Here is a 26,221-nt window from a genome sequence, read left to right as displayed (position 1 = left end):
TCTAGATTCGCCGGTGATATTCACCGGTCTAGAATACACATTAACCAGTGCTAGCCTGGAGGCATTGGGCCACTCCAAAAGCACGCACTGGACGTCCTCAGATAGTGTATTCAGGGGCTTGGCCTGGCAGCCCAGGTGTGAACCCACCCAGACAGCAAGGCCCCCTGACGGGCGTCCCTTGCCCCCCCACCGTGCCGGAACAAAGAAAGAGGCATAGCCAATGCGTGTTTTATCCTCTCTGGCCCTGGTTTCCTGAAAAAGACATACATCGTTCTTGTCTATGAACGATCCCCACTCTGGGCAGTCCATCTTATTGGCCAGCCCTGACAAATTCCAGGACAGTATAAGTAGAGAGCCTGAATCAGTGTTATTAACAGTTCCCCCCATGAGACATAAGGGACCCATAGTATTTGATTTCACAATTTCCTGCATACCCTGCACAGTAGGTGCAATGCTTAGACCATCGTCCGAGCTGGACTGGTCGATAATATCAGGGAGTAAACATACCAGTTGCCTTAAGTTATTAGTCTCTATCTGGTTGTTACCTCGAGACCTGCCCACTTGATCACGTAAGGGCCTCCCACTGAGCTGAATGGGCATGCTGTTACCACCCTCCACTTCCGTACAGTCGCCAACCCCCACTTGTTTAAGGTGTAGTCAATCAACCATGTCGAGGCAACTAAAGTGGTTATAATCGCAAAAGGTATCAGGCATATACCTATGGTCCATCCTGTCCCTGTTCCCCCTACTCCCCCTCTGACTTTCACTCTTACCATCCCTCCTCCGCCCCGGGGTTATCACCCGATAAACCTGATGGGTAAAAAAAGGACAATGGGAGGGACTGTATGATAGTATCAGAGTCACGATGCGACCATGCGCATATATGGGAGACAGTTCTGGGGTCCCTGAAATTGACCAGGACACAGTCACCACAAATTTTTTGGTAGTGTTGCCTATCCAAGGGAGCCTTCTTACCATCAGGATCTCACTCGAAATTTGAGGGGGGAGAGGTCTATTTTTGTTCAGCCAGCTGACTACCTTATTTTTAAGTGATGCAAAGGATTCTCTGGCCGAAGCCTCTAGCACCGTGATTCCCGCTAAGACAACTACAAGGGGGCTTGCTTCAGGGGGCAAGTCTAGTGTGAGGTTTTTTCCCTGGCTGCTACCCTCATATGCTTTCGAATCAACAGGTGGATCGGGCTTCTTAGCTACTGACGGGGCATTGACTTGTGGCCGGGGACGAGGGTTCCTAATAGGAGTACACTGCATTCCGGGACTGAAATTTACTATAGAATGAGTGTTGATAATTTTCGCTCCCCCCCTGACTCATCTCCTTCCCTCCAGTTTCCATCTTCCTCTTAACCATATTCAGGCCATCAGCAACGACTGCTGTAGCTTTCTTTATATTTGACAGCTTATTTCGAGATTAGCAAGTCTAGCTTCTAAGGGGTTGAGTAGGGTCTTCAGGAGTGCACCCATGCTTGCAATTAACAAAACACCTCCTACCGGTGTCGTAATACTAATATTTGGGTCATCTGGGATTAAAATAGGCGAGCCGGCCGCTAAGGGAGCGGTAGGCTCGATGATACCTACAATGGCCCTATCTTTGGGTGCCGGGCAGCACGATTGCTTAGGGAGTTTTGCCTTTCTCCCGCCAGATTTTTGAGCAGCACGTTTCCTTTTTGGTACCGCCCCCTCCCGATACCCCCGTAACTGCCTAGTATTTGATTTTCCTGGGCTATCAGTAAGTAAGTTAGCAGGGACATTAAGTAGCAGATTACTCTCGGATGTAACAGGTAGAGCAACATTATTACACAATGGTGCACTGCCCCTTGAAGAAGATAACCCATTTGGGAGTAAAATATCACCGCGCTCAGGAAGTTCAATTATAGTTGTGTCCACACACCTCTCAGGTGTTCTAGCATTCGCTATTAGACCTAATGAAGATCTCTTGGCAGTAGTGATTTCCTGAGAAACCCGCCGCTCCAATATGGTAATTTCATGGGATAAAAGAGAGCTAGCTCTAACAATAAATTTGTCCAAAGTACCTGCTATAGAAGCACCCGGCTTGTTGATTTACTCCTCATCTCGCGACCAGCCATTGTCATTAAATCCTGTGTGGGACGGCAAATCCAAGAGGGGTGGCCCGGTCCGGTCTCTCCCGGGCTAGAACGGGCTAAAATGGGCCCGCCCTTGGCCCGGGCTTGGCAAGACGCGGGAATGGGCGTTATTAAATAAAGGGAGGTGAAGAGCAGGAAGAGTCCCCAGCTGCGGCGGATGACAGCGCGCTCTGACTGCTGGTCCTCGCAGTCCCGCACCCTTACATTCGGTCCGAAGTTCTGCCCACGTTTGCAAAAAGTAAAAGCACACAAATGGTCCCAGCTTGCAGGAGATCAATGAGAATGAAAGCCCATAAGCAAACGGCTGCGAGCGGCTCCCGCGAAGCGGGGGCCGCGAGCTGTAAAGTACTGCAGGGAGGTGGAGGGCGGGAAGAGTCCCCAGCTGCGGCAGATGACAGCGCGCTCTGACTGTTGGTCCTCGCAGTCCCGCACCCTTACATTCGGTCCGAAGTTCTGCCCACGTTTGCAAAAAGTAAAAGCACACAAATGGTCCCAGGTTGCAGGAGATCAATGAGAATGGACGCCCACAAGCAAACGGCTGCGAGCGGCACCCCATCAGTCCTCTACCGCAGGTTCACAAACAATTTTGAGACCCCAACTCTTGCTTTAGCCCCTCACACACAAACCCCAAATGGCACACAACATAACATGCCTTTTACTTTATTTTCTTCCACCACTCACAGATGTTTTTTGTTTATTATTTTTAGTTTTGCAATGAGCATTTTGATTGTTGTAGTTGCTGTAGTTTTGCAACAGTGAAAAGAAAGTCATGTTTGCGAGTTCCCCGCATTTAGCCATGCCATATATTTGATCAAATCAAAGGTTTAACATCCTTGAATCCTCTGTTAATGCACTTTAATTAACTTTCAGTGACTAATTAGTGTAAGCAACTGGTTTGTTTTTCTAAGTTGCATGGCTGCACACTGTAAATGCTCAAGAAAAGCTTTTTAATTTTGCAGCTCAGATCTCCAGTCTCAGATGAAAGAGAAGCCACTTGGATGTTAAATTAAATTAAAGTTCATCATTTCCAGAGTTGATTTAAGATCAAAGAAAACATTGCATGAAAGTTAATCACCCAGAAGCAGTCAAGTCAGCTGCACACAATTAATTAACAACACATTTTACAACATTAAATACAAATTTGTCCTTTGTCACCACAGAAATGTAAAATCCATTTCCTAAGCAAAATGATCATTTGATTTGATCTTTTAGTGAGAAAAAGGTTGTTAAATTGATGTAAGGAAATAGCTGATTTAGTTAATCTTGATGGTGCAGGCATTATTATAATTGTCTTTTTGCACCATGGTTACCGTTGGCAGGATATGCTTCCTGCCTGCACAACAGACCACTCTACAGTAGGATAGACGGATTACTTGAGGCATATCTGAGCTATATCGGAAACAGGGGAAGTGAATGAATGGAAACTTATAAAGTGCCTGGTCTGCCAAAAGGTTCATGGCACTAGGACTTATTGGTGGGGCCGCACGAGCTGAGACATGCGAAGCTGGCAGGTTTATACTTAATAATTCTTCACAAATCAATTCTATGAGAAAGCAAACAAAAATTACGTTCAGGGGCTTAATGCTTTTTGCTTAGGAGCTTTCCACCAGGTCTAGTAGGATGCCGGATTCTAAGGGTGCCTATTCCTAGTATCTTTATCTTTGCTTTTTCCCTTTTTTTTCTTCTTTTTTTTCTTGTTCTCAGCCAAAGGTTGGTGATGAAAAATAAGTCTTTGTCCCCGAAATTGAGTGCATTTGTCCCCCAGCTCCAACTAGCAGGCCATATTACAAACCTGGAGACCTATTACTAATATGGCACAATGCCCCACTCCAGGGGTGGAGCTACCAGTTGTTTAGCTGGTGCAATGCAATAGGGCCCTAGAGGTTTGATGGGGCATAACTAAAGGAGCCCCTTGAGAGGGCACCTAGGCATTGGAAGTAGGTGTGTGGGGTCCTGCAGCATCCCAAAATAACAATGCTCTGGTTCCAAATGTAAATGAGCATTAAAGATGACTTTACATTTTGTTTTTATTTTGTCACATTTGCTGCCCATTCAAAGACAGAGGTCAAAGGCTGTCTAGTCTTCAGGCAAATTGCTTCTCATTCTTTTAACAAGGAGACTCATGTTTAGTTTTCTTTCTCTTATTGCAAAGTGGGAGGATTTTGTAAAGTGATCCATGTTACAATCCTGCTGCTCTTCAAGGAAAGGCTGTATGATGTTGTTTTCTTCAAACAACACAAATGCACCTACCTATAAATGAACTGTACAAATATATCAGAATAAATAATAAGTTATGAAAGCACAAATCAGGCACTTTTTTCTAATTCTGAAGTGTGATGGAAACAAACAGCCTGATTCATGTACGGGCCGTTTTGCGTGGCCCTAATAGCGAATCATAGCGACTCGCTATTGAGGACACGCAAAACGGCATTCATGTAGGAATTGCTAAATCAATAGCGATTCCTACATGTTCTCTATTTGCGAGTAGAAAATTGCTACTCGCAAAAAAAGGAATAATTCCCCATTCATTCCTATGGGCCAAAAGGCCCATAGGAATGAATGGGGAGTATCCCTTATTTGCGAGTAGCAATTTGCTACTCGCAAATCAGATAGAGATTTTAAGGGTGCCAGGGGTGTCCAAAGGACACCCTGTAGCACCCCTAAAATGCACATTTGAACAGGTGTTGCGCACACGCATGTCCAAAGGACATGTGTGTGTGCAACATGCAACTTAGAAAAATGCTTTTAAAAGCATTTTTCTATGTTTTTGCTATTTACCGAGAGGTCTGACCCCTCGGTAAATAGCGGCCCAATTTTGCTAAATCGCAATTTTTGCAAGTGTCATGAATAGCATTTAAGGAATCTCTAATAGAGATTCCTTAAATGCTAATCCTCGCATATTTGCTAATTCCTCATTAGCGATTTTTGCATTTGGGATTGTGAATCCCAAATGCCAAAATTGCACTCGCAAAAGGCAAGATTCTGAGAATATTGCCCTTTGCGAGTGCAATTTTGCTTCATGAATCTGGCTGAAAGATTTTAATAGAATCCAAACAAAAAAAAAGGCACTTTACTTGGTGATGGTCAAATGGAACATATTCACTGAAACCCAATTTCTGCACATTATCATTTGTGCCTTATGTAGTTTTATCAGTGAAACTGTATGTCTGTCCAGATTAAGAGGTTATTTAAAAGGAAAATGTGCTGTCCAAAAATGACAGTGTGATTCTAAATATATTTCTGACATTATGCTTCTAAATGCAGCACCCACTACATACTACACACTTACCACTCTCCTTCGCAATGAACATGGCTCATTTGCAACAAGAGTTCTTTGTGTGATGCTTGGATATTCTAGAACCCCTATAACTTCAGTGATGTAACATTGATGGCAGCACCCCACGTCTGACAATTGTTCCAGCATCATTTCCAACTAGGACCACAGGAGCTCTTACAGCACTAGAAGCTTGCTACTAGCTCTGTCCGATTCTCTCAGCTGCAGGAGTCAGACTCCAAGTAGCAAAAATACAAGGAGAACTTGCAAGAGCACTGCAAAGGACTCACCACAAGCACACTGAATGGCCAGGCAGTGTGCATGCTCATTTTTGTAAATGCAGAGTGCAACATTCAGCCCTAGCTGCTTGCTAGAAGCATAGGTCAAAGAAGAAGTTCTGCCCATGCTGCTGCTTCGCTTCTGAAGACAATAAAGTCACAGTAATCACTGAGTTCAGCCTAACAGGGGAGGGAAGATGATGGTGGTTAATAAAAGAACATAGACTTAGAACTGAGTGCTGGAACTGGAAAAATTGATTATTTGAGCATTGTTTTGTTTTCTGCACATACAATTTTAGAACAAGTACTCCAGGATGCACAATTCTTCCTTAATAAAATTAAAGTGGGAATAGATATACTTCTGAGACCTTTGGAAACCAGCCAGAATCTCGGAAAACAAGATGTTGCTCCCCAAGCGAAATACTGAGAGTGGGAGAACTCAAGTACCTGATATACAGGACCCTATTCGGATGGAAGAGAACCACCTTAGGTTTAGAAAAATGTTAAAAACCTTCCTATTTCTTTAATCTCTCGGGTGATGAATTGGTTCACTGCAGCGCTGGGATGCCTCCGGGTAACCACGCGCTATAGAAATGAGTATTCATTCATTCATTCATTCATATACACACTACTCTTCCCCGCAAAAGTCCACAAAGTTCATACTCAGCCTGCGGTGCAGGTCCAAGTGTGGCTGCTGTGAGATTAGATAACCTCAGTGGACACTAAGGCTTCACTGTAGCCTCTCTCAACAGGTTTGAATTGCACTAGTGAATTGATGCACTAGATACTCAACCAGTGCCTCCGGTGCCACCATCTCTCCCACCTCTGCTCCATACTATTGAGCAGTGCACCTGTTTGTGAGTAGTGTGCTTGTGGTAGTGCAGGATAGCCACCATGTTTTGTGAGGGCATTTTGAGGGGTGTGCTTGTGTGAATGCAGGACTAACATCGCCTTTTTTGATGCAGGGTAAGTGGTCTAAAGGCCCACGCCAGCACTGTGAACTGTGCATTAGGGAAAAGCAGACTGGGTGTTTGAAGTCGTAGATCTTTCTTTTACTGTAGACTGCAACTTGGCCACCATTTTAAATGGGGGCACAGACCTACAGGGCTACAATGAGTAACTGCACCTTCCTGGAAGGCTGTGCCTGTGGGTCCCTGGCACTCCTGTAAATTTCTCCCAATGGGTGCTCTGGGGGGCAGGCACACATTCACTCTGTGTAAGCTCTATTTGGTGTTCAGTCAGTGCTCCTTCAGATGGCCTGCTTGCCTTTGGTACTGCATCCGTAATATGGCCCAGCTACAAAGGAATAGGTTTCCATCACTTGCATAGACTCATGGGGGCAATAGAGGTTAAGGCCCCTTGAGATCATGCTGGTGGAAATTTAGTGCTGATGCCATCTATATTACAGAAGGGGCTGCACAAGCATCTATGGTGCATGCGTAATACCAAAGTTCACACAGGGCACTTTCTGTAATATACCCCATGTTTTTCATAGCTTTTTTTCATAGCTTTTTTAAAGCACTTTTGGTTTGACAGAGCTTAAAATTGGTTGGGGCAGTTCCAATAACAAGAGATTAACACTAAATCTTTTGGTAAAACATGTTGCTATTCCATAATTATGGTTTATCAAAAGAGAAACAGACACTTGTTACACCTTTTGACCGTTGGTAAAAAGGGGGTGGATCTATTAGAGTATCCTCAAAAACCCAATGCTTTTGTGTTCGTGCGGTATATCTGTTTCATCCGCCCCGCATTGATGTTTTAGGCAGTTATCATTGGGTACTCCAAAGTAGTGGTTTGCCAGCCTCAACCCGAGGCACCTCTGGTCTTGGGTGCAGTGTCCAGAGAAGTTAAGTGAGTAAGTGTGAAAAAATAAATTTTCAAAAGAAGGAAAAAATATTAAAAACTGGTAAATCACCCTTGGGAAACTTTAATGTTGGCGTGATTTCCAATAGTTGTCTAAAAACAAAGGGTACTACTAAATAGATCGAGTTACTTGATCTGGCAGTATTTTGTATAAAGCGTCGACATGTTTCAGCTCTCTGGGCCCAAAGGGTCTATAGAGCTTTCGTCAGGACTCACAAACAAAGAGTTTTATACTTACACCATTTGTGTAGTATTATTTTGGTTATTTTTTGATAATGTATCTGGAAAATCAAATCCTCCGTATTCTGTACTGGAGGTTCCCTTTCTTTCCTCGGGGTCCTGCTGCTAGTAAGCTCAGAGCTTGAGTTTAATGCCTCGGAATTGCTGCTTCTCTTTCCTCGAAGGCCTTGCCTTGGCTTTTATTCCACTGATCTTCAAGTCCACTGCTCCCTCGTGTCCCAGCAAACCTTCAACAAGTCCCTGAATGCTTAACCCTTCCCTCACCTTATTCTCCATGTAAGTATGCTCAGTCGAAAATTCCAACAGCAGGTCCTGATAAATCTGCAGGACCCCGAGGAAAGAAAGGGAACCTCCAGTACAGAATACGGAGGATTTGATTTTCCAGATACATTATCAAAAAATAACCAAAATAATACTACACAAATGGTGTAAGTATAAAACTCTTTGTTTGTGAGTCCTGACGAAAGCTCTATAGACCCTTTGGGCCCAGAGAGCTGAAACATGTCGACGCTTTATACAAAATACTGCCAGATCAAGTAACTCGATCTATTTAGTAGTACCCTTTGTTTTTAGACAACTATTGGAAATCACACCAACATTAAAGTTTCCCAAGGGTGATTTACCAGTTTTTAATATTTTTTCCTTCTTTTGAAAATTTATTTTTTCACACTTACTCACTTAACTTCTCTGGACACTGCACCCAAGACCAGAGGTGCCTCGGGTTGAGGCTGGCAAACCACTACTTTGGAGTACCCAATGATAACTGCCTAAAACATCAATGCGGGGCGGATGAAACAGATATACCGCACGAACACAAAAGCATTGGGTTTTTTGAGGATACTCTAATAGATCCACCCCCTTTTTACCAACGGTCAAAAGGTGTAACAAGTGTCTGTTTCTCTTTTGATAAACCATAAGCTCACCCCGGGGAGTGAAACAGACGTCTCAATCCCTTATCCCTCCACTTTTGATTAATTGCTATTCCATAATTGTCAGATAAATGGTAAACATGTCAGCTATTCTATAAGCCTGAGTGAATGCTGATACTATTCATTTTGTTTAATTATAGTGCATGCTGTGGCAAGTCCATGCATGTGTTCAACCCCACAGTCAGCATTAAGGGTAAATTCTTAACTGTAGCAACAGGAGTAGAAAGCCTGAAGGAAGCATAGGTATTTCTGAATGGAACTATGAACCAGTGAGTATGGAATGACCGGTCTTCTGCATGGGTGACTGAAGTATTGTCTGTGTGCGGATGAGTGAGTCACATTCCAATTGGAAAATTGTGACTTTAGGCCCCAAAATGACTGCTGCCCTCCCACTCCCTGGATAAAACACTTTCAGCGTCTATAGTAGCAGCGAGAGATGATCTAGTAGTCTGTAGTTTGCACTATGAAAAATTACTTATTCACTAACAGATTTCCACTAGTTAGATATCCATTGTTGCTTAACATGAAGTCTCTAAAAAGATCTTTGTGTGGATACCAGGTTGGGACCACCAAACAACAAGCCAATGTGAACTTATAGACAAAAGGAACACAGTGGACTGTACATTATATTAATCTTTCCATCCAAACCTCTTAGCACGAAGGATATTCCATCCCAACATCTGTACAACCCTGTGTGGAGAAAGGGAATTCTCTCCAAGGATGAGTGCAGGTCCTTTTCAGGGATTCCAGGTTGCTGCCCAACCCAACTCTATACTGGTTCCTAACTTAGTTAGCATATGGGGTCGAAGGGACTGTAAACCTAGGGCTGGTTTGAGCTGGTGCATTAACCAAAAAACTATGGATGAGAAATATATGATTTACCTTTTTTCTGTGACTTCATTATTCATCCAGAAAATATTTCAACAGAAGCAACCACCCAGAAGCTACAGTGCGGTGTTAAATAGAACTACATGCTGTATGATAAACACTGCTTTATATTTATATTGAGTTAGGGAGTTTTTTTAAGCCACAGATTCTTTGTTTCATAGAAAACCTAGTGGGCACCCCAAAGTGTTAGTTGCACTCAGAGGATAAAGATGGAGATTATATTGCAACTCACAATCTGATGGACTCCTCAATTTGCACACCAAATCACCAACTTCATTATCCAGTTACAAAATGTGAAGCCTTTTCTCTGGGTCCTGAGATAGGCAAATGTTACTCTGCAATATCCATTTAGGGTACTAAGGTTTACAACTGCATAACCAAATATTAGTGCATTTTAATTACTCCTTTATAATCCCTGGCTCTTCCACAGTAGCTTTCTCTAACCTAAAAAAGTAAACTGCTACACACCACTTTTTCCTAAACTCCTAACTAACAAGGGAAGGCATTAAGAGGGCCCCCCAGTGCCAATTAGACTCTACGGACCAGATTCACTAGGGGTTCCCTAAGTTGGCAGGGTATGCCCAGACGGGGGTCCCTTGCTCACTTTGCCACTGGATTCAAGCTAGCCTGGCTAAATAGGGCTGTTAGCCCAACCCCTGCCCCAGGATTTTGTTTCCGGTCCAGGGAAGACATGGCTTGGCAGTTCAAGCTGGACTGTTCCCATGAGGCACAGGGTCAAGACTGATTTGCATATATCTGTGTCTGAACTGGGGTGGCAAAGTGAGCTAAAGAATGATGATAGATTCAACCCAGATCTGTGACTGGGGGGTGAGTGTTTGAAAAGTTTCAGCACTCCGTCCGTCATCTCCTTGTGTTTGCTTTGTTCTCCCTCAGTTGGCAGGGTATGCCCAGACGTGGGTCCCTTGCTTACTTTGCCACTGGATTCAAGCTAACCTAGGTGAAGAGGACTGTTAGCCCGAAACCGGTTCCAGAATGCTTGTTTCCGTTCCAGGGAAATCATGGCTTGGCAGGTCGGGCTGGACTGTTCCCATGAGGCACAGGGTCAAGACTGATTTGCATATAGCTGTGTCTGAACTGGGGTGGCAAAGTGAGCTAAAGAATGATGATGGATTCAACCCATATCTGTGACTGAGGGTAAGTGTTTGAAAAGTTTCAGCACTCCGTCCATCATCTCCTTGTGTTTGCCTTGTATCAGGCAAGGCACAAGTGGGATGTACTAAGAAACGCAAAGCCATCTTGCATGGCTCAGCATGGTTTAGTAAATCTAAGGCAATGCAAGGCTCAGGAGTGTATTTCAGACACCAGCTTGTGTTTACTTCATCCGTATATACGACCAAAATATATGGCTGCCAAGAACCATATAAAAAATGTAAAAACAAAAAGAGGAGTATCCCCAACGAAGATATAGAGGAAACATCTCTGGAGTTTTTTGGCAAGAAGGAGAACATTCATCCTTTTGTTTGAAACCCCTCACTCACCAGCCTAGTGGTAACATGCTTCATCATCGGGGTCCACCCTGGTGACCTAGCGCCACCAGGATGTGCTTCAACACCTGTAGTACAGTGGAGCGGGTTGTGACTGTATGTGCAAAAAAATGTTAAAAATTGTCCTGGATTGACTCAAAAATATGATTTTTATTATGGAGCAACTGAACAATATTAAAACATTTACTTGGCGAGATCCTGGTAGGAGAGTTACGACCAGAAGATCTCTATATGTGTTTGTGTGGATTGGTCAACATGTTTCTACCATATGGGCGGTTGCCCGGTATTCCTCAGGACCAAAAAACAGGAGGACGGAAGGTGTGGGCCCCCTAAAAGGCGCACCCTGTCCTGATCCCCTGTGTACCTGCTGGTAAATGGCCAGTGGTATATATGCTCAATCAAATAAATGAGCACGTGAAAAAGTAAAAAGAGAGACCTGTGAAAAGAAGAAGGTAAACTTTCTTTTCTTTTGAAACTTTATTCGGTATTGAAAAAAAATACCATAAAAGTGCATAAAACAGTTCATACATTCAAAATACAAATCATAATCCCCACAATTATACAATTTATGCAAATATCAGCACTGTCAGCACTATCCCCTCGAAACCCTCAACCTTACCACAATCCCAATAAAATTCATTTATACAAAACAGAGTGTGGGAAATCATTGGGCCTTCGTAGGAAAAGAAAAAACGATGCCAACTTAACACATTTAGACCTTGACTGTTTTAAAATACCTAATTAAATTTTCAATTTCAACGTCTATATTCTAATATTGTTTGTTTTGGCGATACGATGTGCCATGAGTTGTTCTGGGGTAGAAATCAGCTAGACTCCAAATGGATATGGGCCCATCTCTTAGCTGTGGGTGTTGGGATTGAAGGTATGAAACAACGTGCTTGTTCCTAAATTTAACAAGTACCAGATCGCCCGCAATGTGTTTTTCAAGAGGTCCTAACCAGCCCGCCCGTCTAACACTAAGTATGGTACCGTCAATGTTTGATGGGAGAGGTCTATTGTTAGATAGCCAAAAGACTACCTTGTTTCTTAAGTCCTCATTGTGTTCGTATTTTCCCCTTGGGACTTCTGGTACACCCGAGAGGACGCACACAATGGGCGCGGCCTCTGGCGGCAAATGTAAATGATTGGTTTTTTGTGACAAATTATCACACTTTGCCGTCATTCCCGTTTGTGGTATCATTTCTTTACTTGGGACTTTTCTAGGCTGAGGACTCCGTGAGGTTGTTGCTAGCTTGGAATTAATTATATTTTTACTATGCAGAGTTGCCGATAGGTTGTGGGTTGGGTTACTTTGTATGGTGGTATTATGGTGTTCTGGGGGTGCTGGGCGCAGTAGGTGAACAGGCTCTGCCTTAGTTCTTAAGAGTAGGGAATTAGCCTTTATTGCTTCCTCGACCCCTGAAAGCCTATCCCTTAGATTGATCATTTTGTCGATTAACGGCGAAATTAATGTCTTTATCATACTTTCCAGTGAGGCCAGTAAGGAGACATTGGAGCATACTTTAGGTGTTACAATGCTAGGAGTGTTAGGGAGTGGGGTATTTATGGTTAGAGTGTGTTGCTCGGCCTGCTTCCCTGTTTGTGTACCCCTATCTACCTTCCTGTTAGTAGAGGAAACCTGATTAGCGGCGGCAAGATGTGGGTTTACTGTTTGACCTGTTGTGTGTAGTGTGCCCTGTGCAATGTGGGTAAGTTTAGGTGAGCCACTGGTCCTAGAGCTAGGCATTACTATCGGGGAAATGGGAGCTCTAGATTGAAGATCCACAGGGGCATATATAGTTCCACACATGATATTTAGTTCATCCAGTAATGAGATAGCTCGGGTTGGCTCAGCAAACTGAGGGGGCAAAGACGCGCTCGGGGAACTAACCATAACTGGTTACTGCTCTATTCTCTCTAATTCGCGGACAATAGGGAGAACAGAGCTCTTGACATAATAATCCATTAATCCCCTGTGTGACTTGCTTTGATAGGAGAATTCTTCGAGGCCCCCCTTACTGTTCATCTTTTGATGCTGGGCACTTGTGCAGTACCTCCTCCCCAGTAAAAAGTACCACAGTCCTGTACTCTGACACTTGGGGGATATATATATAGTAGTAATCAAAAGGCCGTCTATACCTTCTGTCCTTTCCCCCTCTTATCTTCAAGCAGTTCCAAGGGGGGTGCCCCGACCCGGCCTCCTCTGGCCTACGATGGCCTTAGATGGTCCCGCCCTTTTCCCGGGCTTCTCCCGGCGCCGACCCGCGCGCGATCCCGCGACGCGGGGGGTAGGCGTTCTTTATTGCGCCTCCTGGCGCGGGTCCGAGCGGCTTCCTGCCGCTATGGACGCTGGGGATTGTAGTTTCCCTGTGGCGATCTCGGCCGCCGTTTTTGCTGGGCTCTCCGACCAGCCCCCACTCTCCCAGGCAGACAGGTAGGGCTCCGGGCTCCCACAGATGTGACCCCCGCTCCTCCGGGGGTAGGCGTTCTTTATTGCGCCTCCTGGCGCGGGTCCGAGCGGCTTCCTGCCGCTATGGACGCTGGGGATTGTAGTTTCCCTGTGGCGATCTCGGCCGCCGTTTTTGCTGGGCTCTCCGACCAGCCCCCACTCTCCCAGGCAGACAGGTAGGGCTCCGGGCTCCCACAGATGTGACCCCCGCTCCACCGGGGGTAGGCGTTCTTTATTGCGCCTCCTGGCGCGGGTCCGAGCGGCTTCCTGCCGCTATGGACGCTGGGGATTGTAGTTTCCCTGTGGCGATCTCGGCCGCCGTTTTTGCTGGGCTCTCCGACCAGCCCCCACTCTCCCAGGCAGACAGGTAGGGCTCCGGGCTCCCACAGATGTGACCAAAAGAAGGTAAACAAAATTCAGTTATGATCATGCTTACTCTCCTGTAACGTCGTGAAGTGTCTCTGTAATGTGAAATTTCATGCCAAATGAGGTTGATTATAACCCTCCGGGAGATAGGGTGTCCGTGCGAGGTGTTGCAGGGCATATATACTGATCAATAGGTGCGTGCATTGCTGCATGCAATATTGTTATAACACTCGAAAATATACTTGAAAGCATTCTTATCAATAGGTGCGTGCATTCATTGCATGCATTATCGACTTATGCACTCATAAGATTTCATGAGAGGGCGCCGAATTTACCGTCGTGTTCTCAGTCATTAGGCAGTGATTACAGATTAGGTGCTGCAATGAGTGCACATCATTATTGTGTTGCGTACGAGAACGTAAAAATAACGTACAAGACAGACACACATGTAACATTAAAGAGCACATATAAGCTGCATGGCATGGGCGAAGGCTTACTTAATTATAAGCTCTAGGGTGCTTCAACGGGCAGGGCGTAGGCTCTTTCACGTAATGGCACTATATTCTGCAATGGCGAAATTTGAGATGGTAAGAAACGAGCAGTGCCCAGGTTGGCCCGGTTCACGGAAGTGAACTGCACCGTGAAGTCCGACAATCTGTCGGGTTCTCTAGAGAAAGACCACACGAAAAGTGAAACAACGGATATCAGAGCATCGTAGTACAATTAGGTGCAAAAAGAACAATACAAGACTCACAGACCATTTCCTAACAGCACACCACACCCCCAATGACATGAGGTGGACTGTGATCGAACAAATTCAACCAGGTCCTAATGCACAGACACGCCTCTTTGAAAAGGAACAGCGGTGGATTTATAGACTTTCCACCCAGAGGATCGGTCTTAATGACAATATTCCATGGGCCTCAGTACTCAAGTAACACCACTATTTCTTATTAATAGACATTATCAATATATCCAGGTACCCCTCTAATGACTCTCCAATTGGATAGTCTTCTCTTGCTCCCATAATTACTAATACACCTTGAGGGTGCCCTTTACATACTGTCACTGCCCCCTTAAGACACGAAACACCCCGGGGGTGCCTACATACTGTCACCACCCTAACTGGTAATGTCCCATGCGATGATGCTATACCAGAACATCCATACCATATGTGTGAGATGTCAATATGCCCTTTAACATATTCGCCACCACAACGTTGGCACTTTTACTTTTCACTTTTACTTCTATAATCACCTCAATAATGCCTTTCACCGTGCTCCTTCACGTATTCAATTGAATAACACGAGTATATAATCTTTAATAGTATATATTCGGCAAGGCAATTCACAGCGCATTTCCATATTCCCTTAGCGCTGTACTGCCCACACGTCACCACGCTACTTGACGTTTCTTGTCCCGCCCCCCTCCCCTACGCGGCCACGCCCACCCCGGAAGCGGCCGACGTCTCAATACCGAGACCGCTCTGCACGGCATTTACTAGCCGGGCAGAGGACGATAGCAGTAGGTTTCAAACGGTTCCTTCACACAGCAACTGTAAGTAGACCTCCCCTTTCTCTAGAGAACCCGACAGATTGTCGGACTTCACGGCGCAGTTCACTTCTGTGAACCGGGCCAACCTGGGCACTGCTCGTTTCTTACCATCTCAAATTTCGCCATTGCAGAATATAGTGCCATTACGTGAAAGAGCCTACGCCCTGCCCGTTGAAGCACCCCAGAGCTTATAATTAAGTAAGCCTTCACCCATGCCATGCAGCTTATATGTGCTCTTTAATGTTACATGTGTGTCTGTCTTGTACGTTATTTTTACGTTCTCGTACGCAACACAATAATGATGTGCACTCATTGCAGCACCTAATCTGTAATCACTGCCTAATGACTGAGAACACGACGGTAAATTCGGCGCCCTCTCATGAAATCTTATGAGTGCATAAGTCGATAATATATGTGAGTAAAATACCCAGGATGGCTATTTTTGAAAAAGTAGTCACCACTAAATTAACAACAGCCCTTCGTTATGTTCCCAAACCAAAATACAACATCTCAAAAGATGAACACACTGCTCTACAAGATTTAAAAAACAACAAATCCCTCGTGATAAAGAGCAGTGATAAAGGAGGAGGCATCGTTTTAATTGACTCAGCGGCATATGAAGAAAATATTCTTTCTATGCTTAATGACCCAACATTCTATAAAAAAATTACCAAAAATCCAACAGAGAGAGTAATTAAACTTATCCATGAAATAACAACCAAAGCTTTTAATAAGGATATTATCACAAAGAAGGAATATGAATATTTAAACAAGTCTCAGAAAAAAATAGCTTGCATCTACGGTACACCAAAGATGCACAAAAGTGAACAGAACCCCCCATATCGCCCAATCGTATCTACAATAGGTACCCCTACTGAAGCCCTGTCGAAATATCTTGATAGCATTTTAAGACCATATATTCAATTTACTCCCTCATATATTAAAGATACGGGATCTATCATTGCTAAAGTTGAACATTTACCTTTCAATGAGAATAAAGATCTTTTAGTAACATTGGATGTTGAAGCTCTCTATAGCAATATCCCTCAGAATCAAGCTATGGAGGCCACCAGTTGGTTTATCGATTTACATCAGATACCATGCAATAAGCCATTTATTCTACAATGTTTATCAGTGGTACTCAAAGAAAATGTGTTCCAGTTTGGTGAACACATGTACCAACAGACGAAAGGCGTCAGCATGGGGGCAGCAATGGCTCCATCGATAGCCAATATATATATGGCGAAATTCGAATCTCAAAACATATACAATGAGATGGCACCGTTCTATGAGTCTGTTTCCCATTGGTACCGATTCATAGATGATATTTTTTTCATTTGGACCAATGGGGAACAGACTCTCGTAGAGTTCCTGGAATGGCTGAACCTGGCAGATGGAAATCTTCATTTCACTGCACATGTTAATTCAACCAAAGTGGAGTTTCTAGATATTAACATCAAAAATGTGTCAAACCAACTAGAAGTTGACCTACATGTGAAGCCAACGGCAAGAAACACGTTGCTTCATTTCAGTAGCTACCACCCAAGGAATCAAAAGGATGGGATACCCTTCTCCCAATTCCTTAGGGTGCGTAGAAACTGTACGAACATTAGGGACTATGATGTCCAGTCTGAACAGATGAAAAGTAAATTTATTGCACGTGGCTACCCCCACAGATTAGTACGTGAGGCATATAAGCGAGCACGTTACTTTGATCGAGATGTGCTACTTAATTCCAACAAACAACATGAAGAGCAGAAGTTAGTGTGCATTACTAAACACTCTCCACTAAATGCCACAGTCAAACAAATCATAAATTCAAACTGGCATCTTTTAAATGTAGAATCAACTCAACCCAAATTACCAAAGCCCTTGTTTGCGCATCGTCGAAACAAAAACTTGAAAGATCTAGTGGTAAGATCACGTTTCGAGGGCTCAGATAGGAAGACCCCATACATCCAGAAGTCTTTTGAGGGCGGGAATGCCATCAAGGGAACTTCGCGATGTGGTTCATGCCAGTCATGTGAGGGTATTATTTCAGGTGAGACCTTCACATTCAATAAGATTAGGATCCAAGCTCAGGAACTATGGATATGCAACACCAGTAATGTTGTTTATCTTTTACTGTGTCCGTGCAATTTAGGCTATGTTGGTGAGACGTCAAGAACCATGAAACTTCGCCTCACCGAACATAGATCTGCCATAAAAACACGCAAAATGGCAGCTCCTTTGGCCGCACATTTCTCTGAGTTTCACCATGCACCCTCACAGATTCGATGGAGGATTTTAGAAAAGATCCATACATCCAACAGCAATGGTGGTGATAAAATCAGAAAGAAAAGAGAGGTATACTGGATTTTTTCTTTGAATACCTTCTCCCATGGGCTCAATAATGATCTACCATGGATCAATGCAATAATATAATAAAAAAAAGTTTTTAGGCCAGAAATCATCGTTTATAAATGGGTTTACATGGAAACTATTATTTTCTTTATCCCCTATGTAAGCAAACACGGGTATTTCAAATAGTTTCCCTATATAGGGTCCCGAAATACAGTTCAGTTAGACCTTAAAAATAAAATGCGTTAAAAGCTAGCTTTGCCCTTTAAGAAACACATTGCTGCAATTTAACCAATGAGCGGAGCCGGTATATATAGCCAATGTAGAAGCCCAACAGAGATTCATGTCGAATTTCAAGAAACTGCCGGGATCCATTTGCCACCGGTCCGTGCTCAGCCCTTCAATTCACGGTAAGCTGTAGGTGAACGCGCTAAAAGCCATTAGCTGTCACTTTTAAATATCAGGTAGCAAACTAATTAAAACTGCGGGTGTTCGGTTTTACAGCATCAAAGACGCTGGGAACCATATGCAGCAAGCTTTGAAGCCGAGCTAAGCTAGCCGACCGAGCGAGAGGGTGCTAAATCACGGTGAGCCGCCTTCTACGATAATGTTTTCACACCAATTGCACATGCGGTATTGCTGTTAGCAGTTATCTTCACCTTTCGAACTATAAGCACACGAGGCGTACATTGTTTCCGGCCTCCGCTATAGCACTGTCAGCATAAGATTAGTAATGTAGTATTTCACTGGGAATCAGTTGTATCCTGCAGTTGAAATAACAGCAACCGCTTTGCAGGCTTCCCTCTTAGAACCTAAAGCTGTCGGCAACGAAACATAGCCGGCCCATACTGAAATTGCCGTTTAAGCAGGCAAACATTTTTGTTGCTGATGTCTATCTTGTTTCTACTGGCCCCGGCTAAAGCGTCTTTATGAAAAATCATGTGAATGTAGCATTTTGCCAGCATTTACCTTTTTCAATAGTTTAAATTAATAGTAGCTATGTCAATGCTTCCCCTATAGATATACAAATAAGGACGCCGGGAACCATACGTAGCCGGCGTACAATAACTGCTACTAAAACAGGTAAACATTGCTGTTGTTTTACAATAGATGAAATAGCATTTTGGCAGATTAATCCACTATTTTGACGCTATTTACGTTTCTGCCTTACACTCTCTTTCCATGCAGGAGGGAATACTTGTTTTTAAACGTGATAAAGCTGCTGTTCCCAGAATATCATCCTTAGAGGTAAAACTCCTTAATCATGACCTGGTATTACCGTTAAGGCCAGCTTATATTCTACTTTCTAAACAGCGAAATTTTAGCTTTACAGGTTTAAACCTTGAATTAGATATGGCAGTAATCGGCTATCGAATACGAGGACTATATCGTCTGCTCTCATCACTTCACAATAGTAATAAAATAAAATAATAAAAAAACAAAATTTTTACACTAAACATGTGATGTAGCTGATGTGATAAGCAAAATAGTTAGGCAAGAATAGTATGTTGTATTAGGCTGTTGGGTAGTTATAATCTGTAGATACCCACAATGAAAATTATGTAGGACACTTTAGAATGCACTTGGAAGGGCAATTTATGTGTTTGAGTCACTGATTGGCACTCTGATCCCTACTCCCCCTTTCCTCTGCAGAACCTATCAACTCCCACTTCATCCTGGGATCCATTGCTGTGTAATCTGCCCCATATTGGCTCTAATTCCGGTACCATTTGTTGGTATCTATAGGTAAGCAGAGTATATAATATAACAATGAAGTGTACAGCTAACCAACATGGCCCTAGAGGACCCGTCATAAAATGCTGGAAACACTGCAATAGTAGCCTATAAGCAGTTACCATGTATTATTAATAAGATAGCTTAAGGACAAACAAAGTTTTGAGGATAACGTAAATACTTAAACCCTTACAGGCTTTTTCTATTGCTCTTATCTTTCCTGGTAAATCATAAATATGGTCTACCATTCCCTACTATAGATGTGGATGTATAGTAAATTGGTGTAGCAGTGATGTAAATAGGTTCCTACAGATATGTATATAGATTTGTATAGATGTACATAAATGATGTCTCTCATGTATGAATGTCTAGCGGTATTATTAGACTTTGTGATAATCAGAACACTAGCACTAGTTATGAAATGTCAAAATGTACAGTATAAACGTTTTTCTGCACTAAAGATACAGACTTGTAAATATGTTTTATATATATTTTTTACAGAAATATGATGGTACAGTCCTGAGGAAGACACAGTTGTGTCGAAACGCGTAGACAGGAAACCATCTTTTTTTTTTTTTCACAACCAATTTTATTGAGCAAATGAGCATTGAGAATGTGGCATCTCCACAACCGAAGAACACCACGACAGTATCAAAACAGCAATTACATAGGCAGCAAATGCGAAAGTAGACTCATAAAATATGCTCAGTATAGAAACACCCCAGTGACCCACCCTAACCCACAACTCCACCCCCCCAGCCCCGGACACCCCCCAACCCCCCCCACCACACGTGCATAGAAAGCAATAAAGAAAAGCAAGTAGGTGCAGCGCCACCAGGGCAATGTTACTTCGGGCCAACAGTGTCACTGTGATCAAATGTCCTCCTCACGCTCCGCTGGGGGGTCCAGGGATAGACCACGATAGTCAGCCCAACGCTTCCAAATTTTAAAGTGCTTGCGGGGACAGCCCCGTGCCTCAAAGACCGGCCTCTCCAGACCCATGAAGTAATCCAGCCCCGCCTTCCAAGCAGAAAGGGGGGGGGCCCTCACCGCTTTCCATGCCCGGGCCAGGTCTCGCTTGGCCACAACCAGCCCCAAGAGCAGCAAATGGCGCTTATATACGTTGCCCCCAATCCCTTCCATGATGTGCAATAGGCCCAACCGGTGGGTACGAGGAAGGTCCCAGCCCAGCACCTCAGCCAGGCAACTCCACACACCCCTCCAGAACCCAGTCAGCCGGCCACACGACCACACAGTATGCAGTAAGGACCCAGGCACCGACCCACAGCGCAAGCATTCCGGGGATGCAATCAAACCAGCTTTCCACAATCGTTCACGTGTATAGTATGCCCGATGCAGGTACTTGAATTGAATGAGCCGGAGCCGGATAGCAATGGCAGTTCCACGTGGGGACTCCAGCGCCTCCCTCCAATCGTCTTCATCGAGGGGACCCACGTCCATCTCCCATGCCTCTCGAAGGGAGTGTAGGGTGGAGGAGCAGTGGACAACAAGTGTCTGGTATATCTTGGAGACCTTTCTGTCTCCCAAGTCTCCCATAAACACCTTGGCCTCGATCGGGCTAAACTCTGGCAAGGAGTCGAGACCGGCGATGCTCGGGGCGAGGGCATGGCGCAGCTGAAGGTAGCGGAAGAATTGGGACTGAGGCATCTGGAATTCCGTGCGGAGCTCCTCGAAGGATTTGAGAGTGGTGCCCGACACGACCTGGCCCAGTTGTGTAACCCCTATGGCCTCCCAACCCTCAAAGCCGGCCAGAGTCGCTAGCTCTGGGAGCAGACCATTATGCCAAAGCGGCGTCTCAGCCGTCAACTTGCCCCACCATCCCATGCGGCGCAAGGATTGTCGCCACACAGCAAAGACCACCCTTGTGACCGAGGGTAACCCACGACGCAGGCGAGCCGAATACAGGATGGTGTGGAGCGTATGGTCACCCATGAGTGACCGTTCCAGGGCGTAGGCCGGATCGCTTCTATCGCCGTACCACCACTCATTAAGAACGAGTAACTGGGAAGCCTGATAGTAGGAGAGGAGGTCCGAGGTGGCCAGGCCGCCACAGTATGTGGACAGAAAACACGTCTTCAGTGCTACTCTGGCCGCACCCCCATCCCACAGGAAACGACCCAAAACAGAGTTAACCTGGCGGAACCACTCCAGGCCGATGGGGTATGGGAAATTCTGGAGCTGGTACAGTAGACGCGGAAGCGCCACCATCTTGAAGATGGCCGATCTACCAAAGATGGTGAGCGACATCCTGGACCAAGTTTTGACATCAGCCTGTACCCGTTCCCACACCGGCAGGACGCCACGCGCCCAGGCCACAACCCGCGACTCCGACAGAAACACGCCCAAGTACTTTAGGCCTCCCGTCGCCATCCGCAACTCCGCAGCCCAGGGGTCGGCAACCACTCCGCCGCCCAGCACCCACAGGGTCGATTTGTTAAGGTTGAGACGGAGGCCCGATGCCGCTCCGAACGCCCGCATAATCTCCAGGACCCGGGGGCCCGAGCGCTGCAGGTCGGTGAGAAAGAAGAGGACGTCATCCGCATACAGCGCAATTCTGTCCGCCAGGTCCCCATTCCAGACAAAGCCACACAATCGGGCATCCACTCGTACCCGCGACGCCAGGGGCTCCATGGCAAGGGCAAACAGATACGGGGACAGGGGGCAGCCCTGCCGAGTGCCACGTCTTATATGGAAACGCCCAGAGGTAGCTCCGGCCACACGGACCGAGGCCGTCACGTTACTGTAGAGGAGACGGACATACGACAGGAAAACCGGCCCCAGGTTGAGGCGGGCCAGGAGGGCAAACAGATAAACCCAACTCACAGAATCAAAGGCCCTGTCCATATCTGCCAAGAGGAGTGCCGCCTGCTCATCGCTAGCTCCCATAGCAGCCACTGCCGCCTGCGCCCGTCGGATGTTGTGTCGGGTGGCCCTCCCCGGCATGAAACCAGCCTGGTCCGGGTGGACCAGGTCGGTGATGTGAGGTAGCAGGCGGTTCGCTAAGGCCTTAGCCAGGATCTTAGCCTCGACGTTTAACAGGGAAATAGGCCGGTAAGAGACGTATCTGTCCGGCTCCCTGCCCGGTTTTAAGAAGACCACGATCTCGGCATGGCGCCAGTCCGGCGGCATCTCCCCTTGAACCCGCGCCGCCTCCAGGGCACGCCGATAATGGGGCCCCAGCTGGACGTGAAACTTTTTATAGAATTCGCACGGGTAGCCACTCGGGCCGGGCGCCTTCCCGGCATTCAGTTGACTAAGGGCCTCCCCGAGTTCCTCAGCCGTGAGCGGGGCGTCCAGGGCGGTCCTGGTCTCATCAGGAACGGCCTGCGGTAGCAGGTCGTCAAGATAAGCGGAGATCCCACTCTCCTCCAGTTGGTCACAAAGGGCGTACTGCGTCTCGTAATAGCGGGCAAAGCTGGCCGCCAATAGAGCCGGGTCAGTCACAACTGAGCCGTCCTCAGCCGTAAGACCCGGCAACACAAGGGGCTGGAAAGTCGCCTGACACAACCTGTGTAGCATAGTGCAGGATTTGTCGCCCCACTGGTACACCCTGCTGCGCGTGGCGAGCCACGCCTGCCGGGCTTCATCATGTAAGACGGAGGCATACGATTGTTGGGCCTGTAGGAGCCGCCGCACCATGTCGTCGTCGCTCCCAAGACTACCACGCCGTTCCAACTCCTCCACACGGGCGGCAGCGGTCACAATGGCCTCCTGATGCTTCCGCCTAGCAGCCACACACCATGCAATATCAATACCCCGTAACGTGGGTTTCAGCGCCTCCCACACCACCATCGCATCCACATCACCCACAAGATTCTCACGCCAATAATGATCAATCGCCACGCGCAGGTGATGCACGTACTCGGGCCGTTGCAGCTGCCAGGACGACATCCGCCATCTAAACGGCTGTCGTTGGGAAGGGAGGGTCATAGTCGCCAGGACCGGGGAGTGATCAGACAGGCCCCTGGGGAGTATCACCGCATCCTTGACTCGACTCAGACAGGCACCCGGCACAAACAGATAGTCCAACCTTGAAAAGGACCCATGCACCGCCGACACAAATGTGAATTCACGCACAGCAGGATGAAAGTGGCGCCACACATCAACCCATCCCAGGCCACTCGCAGTCGCGCTCAATCTAGTGGGAGCAGCAGCGGGGGGGGGGATCTACCACAACCGGCGCCCGCTTCCGACGATCCAGGCCCACATCCATAACCTCATTCCAGTCACCTCCCACCATGGTCAGCACCTCCGGAATCTCATCCCACAGCGCGAACAGCCGCTCAGACAGGGCCCATTGGAGAGGGGGGGGGGCGTACACGCTACCAAACACCACCTGTTCAGTACCCAGCTGGCCCTTGATGAAAACAAAGCGGCCCTGAGGGTCTATCCATTGCCTCTCATGCACATAAGCCACCCTGCGGTGCACCAGGATAGCCACCCCCCGCGAGCCCCTTGTAAACCCGGCATGGTACACTTGTTGAAATCCAAACCTCTGGAGGCTAAGGGCCTTGGAACCCATCATGTGGGTCTCCTGAAGCAGCAGCACATCTATCCTCTCCCTCTTCCCCCATCGTAGCACAGCCCCACGCTTGATTTTATCCAAAATACCTCTCACATTCCATGTCACAACACGCAGGGCCTTAGGAGGAGACATAGTCACGGCATCAGCCATAGTCAATACAGGGACCAGCACCCGGCCCTCCACACCACCCCGGCGCACCCCACAAAACAACAAAAGCAACGATCATAGGCACGTGTGGACCCCCCCTACCCATCCCAACACTCAGCAACCCCCCCCCAGACCCAGGCCCCCCCAACCATTAGCAACCAAAGAACATCCCCCCACGCCCCACTCCCCCCACCCCAATACCTCAGAGAACATTGAAGCATCTGTCGCGGCATGGAAAGACCCGGGTCCAGAACAGAGAACCCAGGGCCCGCCATACCAATGGATCCCAACACCCCAATCAACACACACACACCACCCCCCCCACTACACTCACAACCGTGAGGGTTAGAGGCCCACAAAAGGTGCCTCCCGAGCCCTACCGTGCTCCCGCTAAAAGCAATAGGAGGCAGTAACCGGGAACAGACTGGCATAGGGAAATCAAAAGAGAACAGTCTCACCAGCCTATGAAGGGCAACTCAGGACTCAGCAACAAGGCCCAGTCCCACCAGTGTTCAACTGCCGGCATCAGAGTGTTCTGAGTCCCTCGCACCACTCGTCTGCGATGCACTAGCAGAGGCCGCCCGCCTCCGAGACCGGGACCTCCGGTGTCGACCCCTCCGGTTCTGATGGTTCGTCCGCTCCGGCGATGACCTCTGGGACCCGCCCGGATTCAGACCTGGCTGGGGATGCGGCCGGAGCTGCACCGTCTCGTCGGTCCAACGGAAAACCTCCTCAGGTGAATCAAAGAAATGCGTCCTGGACTGGTGTACCACTCGCAGACGGGCCGGGTATAGGAGAGAGTATTGGAGCTTCAAGCCCCTCAACTTGGCCTTGGCGGCTACAAAGGATTGTCTCTGCTTCTGCACCAATCTCGTGTAGTCGGGAAATATCATGATGGTACGATTTTCAAAAGTAAGCGAGCCTTTGGTCCTTGCCTCCCGCAGGATGACATCGCGGTCGTGGTAATTCAACAGCCGGGCTATGACTGGCCTGGGACGCTCACCCTCCGGCGGCCGCTGGGTTAGGGCCCTATGCGCCCTCTCGATAACGAAGCAAGTGGACAGCACCCCTTCGGGGAGCCAACTCTCTAGCCACCGGGTCAGGAACCCCTCCATGTCGTCTTTCTCGCACCTCTCCGGAAAGCCAATAAGGCGGAGGTTGTTCCTCCGTGCTCGCCCCTCGGCATCTTCCACGCGGGCTGCCAACGTCTTCTGGACTCCCTCCACTTCCGCCAACCGCTTCTTCAGGGCGCCAATGTCCGTTTCGGTCACCGTTATCCGGGACTCGGCCTCGGTGATCCGACCCACCGCATTCCGGAGGTCCTGGCGCAACAGCGCGACATCTTCTCCCACCGCTCCGATTTTGGCATCGAGCGCATCCCGGGATTGGGTGATGGCTGCCAGGATCGCCGCATTGTCCGGCCCAGGGCCACCGCTGCCACCGGCCGCCCCGGAGCCGCCACTAGGCCCCGTGAATTTATCGATAGGGCCATGCTTAGACGGGCCGCCACCTCCGGTTCTGGTCATGACCCAACACGGGCTCGCCGGGACCGCTCGCCGGGCAAGGCCGGCGCTCCTTACAACAAGGCTCAGGACCCCCCAGATACTGCCACTAGCGTTGGAGGCCCCAGGCCCCTGAAGAGACCCGCCGTGGGAGAGTCCCAAGAGGCCAGCCCAGGCCCGAGGCCACGAAATCCGAGGACCGGTCTCACCCAGGCGGGACAGGCCGTCCCGGCGTTTATCTCCACAAATGTCTGCCCAGGGTGCAGGAACGGGGAGGCGCTGCCGTGGTCAGAGGGCAATCGTAGCAGTAGGGGTACTGAGTTAGGAGCGGTGCAGCGGACCCCACCGCCACCCGCAGGCCCACAGCCGCCGCCGGGCGTCACTAATCTCGGGAGCCCCGGTCTCCGGCCGGTCACCAGGCCGCTCCTCGCCGGCGCCTCCCCCGGACTGCAGGGGAGAGAGATGTCCGCCCAGGGCACAAGG

This window comes from Lissotriton helveticus, chromosome 2_1 (assembly GCF_964261635.1).
Source record: "Lissotriton helveticus chromosome 2_1, aLisHel1.1, whole genome shotgun sequence".
Taxonomy (NCBI): domain Eukaryota; kingdom Metazoa; phylum Chordata; class Amphibia; order Caudata; family Salamandridae; genus Lissotriton; species Lissotriton helveticus.
This window is presented reverse-complemented; position numbering follows the sequence as displayed.